Source organism: Physeter macrocephalus, chromosome 16, assembly GCF_002837175.3.
Source record: "Physeter macrocephalus isolate SW-GA chromosome 16, ASM283717v5, whole genome shotgun sequence".
In the NCBI taxonomy this organism is placed as follows: Eukaryota; Metazoa; Chordata; class Mammalia; order Artiodactyla; family Physeteridae; genus Physeter; species Physeter macrocephalus.
The window spans coordinates 99,443,777-99,451,200 of record NC_041229.1 but is presented as its reverse complement, the minus strand read 5'-3'; positions in this window follow the sequence as shown (position 1 = coordinate 99,451,200).

The window sequence follows — 7,424 nt, the reverse complement described above, 5'->3', positions numbered from 1 at the left end:
ACCGCAAAAAAAAAAAAAAAAAAAAAAAAAAAAAAAAAAAAAAAAAACTGTGTGACCCAACCTGGCGGGATTTGGTGAGGAGTTTTATAGCAATCGCTCAAGGGCAGGATTGTTGTATAAAGGGGCTGCACTCCTTTAATCTGGCCTCAGGTGCCCTCCTGATGAGCCTCTGAGGTCCTCGAGGTTATCAAACTGCGACCTTCTCTCTAGAATGAAGAATGTTTCATCAAGTAGTTATCTTCCATTTGTTGGGGGTTTTAGTTCTGCAGAAGAGCTCTAAGAGGGACTTCCCTGGCAGTCCAGAGGTTAAGACTTCACCTTCCAATGCAGGGGGTGCGGGTTCGATCCCTGGTCGGGGAGCTAAGATCTCACATGCCTCGAGGCCAAAAATCAAAACACAAAACAGAAGCAATATTGTAACAAATTCAATAAAGACTTTAAAATTGGTCCACATCAAAAAAAAAAAAAAAAAAAAAGAAGAGCTCATACACATAACATATTGTTATGTGTATCCCTTGAGGTTGAACCAGGATCCTGTCCCAAGGCTGCACTATTGTTTCTTGTCTGCGCCTCCCTTGTCCGTGCATTCCCTCCTTTCCTTGATTAGCAACTCAGGGAAGGTCACGGAGGCTGAAGCCTATTCCCTACAAACAAGAAATGGGGGACAAAGAAAGGTTTTTGTGCCCAGGAGCCCCACAGGGTCCTGCTCGGTTTCAGTACCTCATATAAGTTGGAACCGTATAATGTTTGTCCTTTTGTGTCTCTCTATTCCCAATCTTTTTTTTTTTTTTTGGGCCTCTCACTGTTGTGGCCTCTCCCGTTGCGGAGCACAGGCTCCGGACGCACAGGCTCGGCAGCCATGGCTCACGGGCCCAGCCGCTCCGCGGCATGTGGGATCTTCCCGGACCGGGACATGAACCCGCGTCCCCTGCATCGGCAGGCGGACTCTCAACCACTGCGCCACCTGGGAAGCCCTCTAGTCCCAATCTTGACAGGCCTCAGAATGTTGGCATAAAATAATTTCTGGGATGTAGATTCTTGTCAGCTTCAAATATAAACTAAATGCCTTTCCTAAATGGGATGTCTTGTCCTTTTGTTCCTATTACCTTGGGGCTTGTAGCTGTCTACCACTGACTACTTTTGAATCTCATTAATAGAGTTCTACAATTGCAAAGTTTTTACATTCATTCATTTATTCAGTTAATCTTTCCAGCAAACATTTATTGACTACCTAGTGGGTGCCAGATGCTCTTCTAGGGAAGGCTGGTATTCATGTGACTAAGTTGTGAGAATATTGAAATAATTTCTCCTTCTAAGTTAACATGTGCTTCTCTAAGCTCACCCTATCCGCCCTGGTCCCTGCCCTGGAAACACCTGAAGTTCCCCATGATCCACCAATGAAGGAATAATTGTCCCAGCAGGAGGCCCCTAGGACCTTCACACTGTGGTCTTTATCCATTCTCATTAGTCATTAAACAAGATAGACATAGTCATACTCTCCAGGAGTTCCAGGCTGGTGGGCATCTAAGCCAACAACCTTCTCTTGCTTGCATCTAGAACACAACATCACTGTCAAGACGGCCACAGCACAGAAATATTATTTCAGCCACCAGAGATCACAGAGACAATTTGGGCTCAGCTGAAGCAACAGGTTTCTAAGAATCAGAACTGCCACAGTCTGTAGGTAGGGGGCCACCCTGCCATGGAGGCATCCAAGCAGAGGGTGGATGACTGCTTTGTAAGACAGCATTGGAGGAGGCTCAAGCACTGGGCTGAGAGAGGGTGTCCTTTCCAATCATGGGATTCTATAATTCTATGATTCTATATTGGATGTCAGTAAACTGCAGACCCCAGGCAACACTCAGCCCCCACCTGTTTTTGTAAAGATTTATTGGAACACAGTCATGCCCATGCATTTACATATCATCTACTTTTTTTTAAAAATTCATTTATCTTGGCTGTGCCGGGTCTTAGTTGTGGCACGTGGGATCTTTGTTGCGGCATGCCGACTTCTTAGCTGCGGCATTCGGACTTCTAGCTGTGGCATGCGGACTCTGAGATGTGGCACGCATGCAGGATCTGGTTCCCCAACCAGGGATCGAACCTGGGTCCCCTGCATTGGGAGCATGGAGTCTTACTCACTGGACCACCAGGGAAGTCCCACGTATCATCAGCTTTTGCACTACAATGGCAGAGTTGAGTAGTTACCACAGAGACCATTTGGTTGCGAAGCCTGAAAAATTTACCAGCTGGCCGTTTACATAAAAAGTTTGTTAATCCCATTGTAAGACAATCCTGAAATGAATTCTTTGATAAAGCATCCAGTCACTTCTGATTTACCTGTGTTGTTAATCTAGATGGCATGGCTACTATATTGTTTTCCTTAAAGATATGCATATCTTTGTTCAGGATATCAATAAAAAATATTCAGGTGGTCTCTCTGAGTCAGTAGGACTTCCCATGCTATCAAATGGATGAGCAGAAAAAAGTCAAGCTCCTGAGATGCTCTAATACGGCTTTTCTCCCATTCCCCTCCTGTGAGGATTGAACTACAGAGTCAGTCTGAAACCTGCAGCAACAGGTCCAGCAAAGCTAAAAGCTGATGTACAGTGAGCTCCTGCTTGGGTCATACAGAGCTTTACATGCATGGCTTCTGTTAATCCTCTCAACAGCTTCATCTACTGCATAGAGGTAGATGCTATTTGTGTGTCACAGTTGAGGAGATGGGGGCTTAGGGAGACTCTAGAACTTGCCCTAATTCTCATATGGAGCCAGGATATTACCTATATTTCAATTCTGAAAACTCTGTTTCACATCTATGCACATCAGTCTAGCTGTTGAGATATTTTGAGTGACTGTACAAAGCAGAACAAAGTCTAGAGATTGAATAGACTCACAACCCGGCCCATGCTCGTAATTTCATATTTAGATCACAAAGAAGTAGTAAAGACAATAGGAATATTTCAGTGGAGGAACCAAAGCTCCCAATTCCACATAATTCCATGATGGAAGAACAACCTCCCCTAACTCACTTGTTTCCATGGTTATTTCAGGTAGAAAGAAAAATGGTGGCAATTTTTACTTCATCTCTGCTTGAAGTCCCTCTGAAGATCCTGCAGTAAAAGAGGAAAAGATTGAACGTTAGATTGGTTTTGTGTTACCCAATAATGAAACAAGTATAGAAATGTGAACTCTGCCAGCAGTCCAGAGTCCAGATGCCACCCAATCACTTCTTTTGCTCAAATCTTCCTCCAAAGAGGAGTTACATGACAGGCAATGCTCGGGGACTAAGAAACCAGGGAATAAGAGAAATCCCACTGTGTTTCCAGTCCTGTTGTGGGCAAAGCTCTCTGTGTTTAGCTGCTTTCAGCTGAAGGAGGATATAAGAGGCACTCTTCGTATTAGACTGGTGTCATTAGGAAACCTGAAAGCTGATGGGGAGGGGGAATGGGTTGGTCCTAACTGCTCAATCCAGTGGAGCTTAGCTTGGAGAGTAGAAAAAAAGGAAGCAGTGGTTCCAAGGGCACACCTGCTCAGCCAGACTCTTAAAAGAGCATCCAATTGGACATTGGCTACTGCAAAAACGGTACCTACAATGGGTGCCTGAGTAATAGGTGCTCAATAAGTATTTATTTAAGGGGTGGGTGAAATAGGCTTCCTTTAGAATGTTCTGTGGAACTGTGCTAAGAATGATAATGAGGCAGCCTCAGAACTCAGTGGAATTAATGGTGTGATTGATTAGTGATGTCTGCCATGACATGCAATAGGGAAGTGGTAGCTTAAAGAAGAAGTCTCTGCCACATTAAGATTTCCCTCTTCTTTAGTGCAGTGGAAGTATCACCTTAAATCACGGACTTGTGTCCTCCAAACCTAAATATGGAAATGGCAAAGAGAAAAAATAGAGCAGAAGAGGAAAAGTTGATGAGGAGGAAAAGAATTAGAAACAACATGAGGGACAAATGTTAATAGAGAAAAGAAATAAAATGGTCGAGGTGGCCACATTCTGGCATATTTATTGGGAATATGCAGAATTTCACATGGGCCTTCTGTTTTTTTTTTCTCACAAGATGGAAAGGAATCAAGAAACCACTGTGTTCTGATTTTTGTGGTCAGGACATAAACAGTCCTGATGGGAAGAATAGTCTCTGAAGAGAAGGAGCTGACAAAGCAATTCTCAAAGCATTAGGTTAGCATTCAACTGTTCAGAAAAGAAAATATTGTCCTGTTGTTACTGATTCCTCCTGGATCTGCCAGAACCAAGTTTATTCCAGAGTCTTGAAGAGTCACAGTTCTTTGATCCATTTAGGGACTATTCGACTGTCAGATTTCAGACTCCTGCTAAATCCAGTTTCCTAGATTCCTGCTAAATATAAGAAAGGGGATGGTCCCTGCAAACACAGTCAAACGTTCCTCCCTATTTCAGACCACAGGTGAAATGCAGAAGTAGGGAGCACCTGGACCAGCTCCAAGCCCACACAGAACTGAACCTCAGACATGAATCATGGTTTGGCTCTGCGTGAGCTGGTGTCAGAAAGCACGTGCTCAAACTGAGGAAGAAAGCAGATGTGGGACTTCCCTCTCGCCTCTTTTTGAAGGAAGTGAAATCACTCTCCTGCAACGCAGATGCATAACTTTTGTAGAAAATTTGCGTTTTTCTTTTCAGAGACTAAAGTTTAGCTTTTAGACACAAGCCCTTGAGAGTGGCCGGCCATTTGGAGACTTTATGCGGTTGCCTGTGCCTTTCAGGACAAGAAAAAGTGGAAGAAATTGCTGGTGAGCAGAGAAAAACAAGACAAAAATGGGTGAGATGCTCTGGTCAGACTCTTGGAGGTCGATTCCTCCTATGTGACCATTATGAGCAGCAATTGCTGCTGGTGGCATGCAAGTTTAAGCTGAGCCGAAATTCCCATTTGCACTTCTTCTTTCATTTTCTCCCCATGAATTGAAAAGAGAACTTCTTTGAGCACAGCAAACACAGTCATAGGCTTTGAATCATCTCCGGTATATGGAAATTCCAGAATTTTTTTTTTTTTGGCTCACGGGCCCAGCCGCTCCGCGGCATGTGGGATCCTTCCGGACCGGGGCACGAACCCGTGTCCCCTGCATCGGCAGGCGGATTCTCAACCACTGCGCCACCAGGGAAGCCCCTCTTTTGTTTTTTAAATGTATATTTGCTGCTTACTTTTCTGAGTACAAAAGTGATGGTTACCCATCCCTGTGTTTGGTACTTGGTAGATTCTCAATAAAAATTGGTTAAATGAGTAAAAACATGCTTATTGTTGAAAACTCAAAATGTAGAGAAGAGTGGAAAACATTTAAATAATTCATAAAACCTACCTACTAGATATAATTACTGTCAATGAGTCAGTTGGTGTATATTCCTCTAGTTACATTTGTACATGGTTGAGGTCATATTGAATGTATGTCATGCCTTTTTCACATACCATTATGGCATAAGAATTTCTCATGTTATTAAAGTTGTTTGAAAATATAATTATGATGGCTGTAAAATGTTTTGTCATATGGATGTAATATAACTTCACTCTTTTTTGGCTCTTTTAGTCATTTTCAGTTTTCTTTTGCTCTGATAAAAGTGAAGAGGAAGGCTGTCCAAAAGTAAATGACAATGACTAAGTGTTTAGAGATATAGGAACACCTGAATATAGAATTATCTATATTCACCTTGCTTGTATTTTCACTGAAGAAGAGTGAAGTCTCATCTGGATCTATTAAAGCCAAAACAAAAAGTAAGAAATTGTCAGCATGTCTTCATAACAATGTAAGTGAGTTTTCTAATTCTGATGAACTAGCTCTGAAACAGTTTGAAGAGAAGTATTTGGATATTTCAACAGACTTACTGGAAGTACTCAAGGGCTTTCAACTCTAATTTTTCTAATTCTAGGATCACTCTACTGAGCTATAAATTTATAACTAACTGATTTATAAATTAACCAGGACATCCTGTACAGAGGCTTGCTTCTCTAGCCAAGTAGAAAATGGATACTGGTTCATAAATTAATCCCTCTTGAATGTAAGTGAATTCTCCAGAGCATGATAACTGAGGCATGAATAGACCCAGAATGTGGTATTTCTGGGTTCACAGAATACTATCAAGGTTTTTTTTTAAATTTATTTTATTCAAGTATAGTTGACTTACAATTTTGTGTTAATTTCTACTATACAGCAAAGTGATTCAGATATATATATATATATTCTTTTTCATATTCTTTTCCAGTATAGTTTATCACAGGATACTGAATATAGTTTCCTGTGCTCTCCAGTAGGTCTTTGTTGAGTATCTATTTGTTTATCACAGGATACTGAATATAGTTTCCTGTGCTATACAGTAGGACCTTATTGTTTATCCATCTTATATATAATAGTTTGCATCTGCTAATCCCAAACTCCCAATCCTTCCTTCCCCCACTCCCCCTCCCTCTTGGGAACCACAAGTCTGTTCTCTATGTCTGTGAGTCTGTGTCTGTTTCATAGATAAGTTCATCTGTGTCGTATATTAGATTCCACATGTAAGTGATATCATATGGTATTTATCGTTCTCTGTCTGACTTACCTCACTTAGTATGATAATCTCTAGGTCCATCCACATTGCTGCAAATGGCATTATTTCATTCCTTTTACGGCTGAGTAGTATTCCATTGTATGTGTGTTCCACATCTTCTTTACCCATTCATCTGTCAATGGACATTTAGGCTGTTTCCATGTCCTGGCTATTGTAAATAGTGCTGCAATGAACATTGGGGGTGCATGTATCTTTTTGAATTAGAGTTTTCTCCAGATAGATGCCCAGGAGTGGGATTGCAGGATCGTATGGCAGCTCTACATCAAGGTTTTAATAACTAGTGATGCTCAGCCTGTGAAGCTAGGCAACTGGCCTCATTATTTCTGAAAACACTTGTCAGCTGCGTCAGTGACAATCTGTGGTAATTCAGTTCCTTGAAACCTTCTTTCCAGAATGCATACAGGTGACCTGTAAATTGAAACATGACTTTTTCAGTCTCAGCACTGCCTCTGTTTCATGGTATGATTCGGGGAGCCATAAGGGTGAAATTGGGAGTTTCCATTAACTCCTCTGGATTCCCTGGCCCCCACTAAGTGTACTAGTTGTCCCAAAGAATTGACAGAGCTGGGCTTCAATTAAACCCGGTTCTAGATCAATGGGCCTGGAAACACTGCTCTAAATTATGGGGTTTAATAGACTTAGCATTAGCATACAAAAGCAAATTCAGGAAATTATCTTCTCCTAATAATATAATAAATGAATTGTTGCTTTAAAAAACTGAGTAATGGGGCTTCCCTGGTGGCGCAGTGGTTGGGAGTCCGCCTGCCGATTCAGGGGACATGGGTTCGCGCCCCAGTACGGGAAGATCCCACGTGCCGCGGAGCGGCTGGGCCCGTGAGCCATG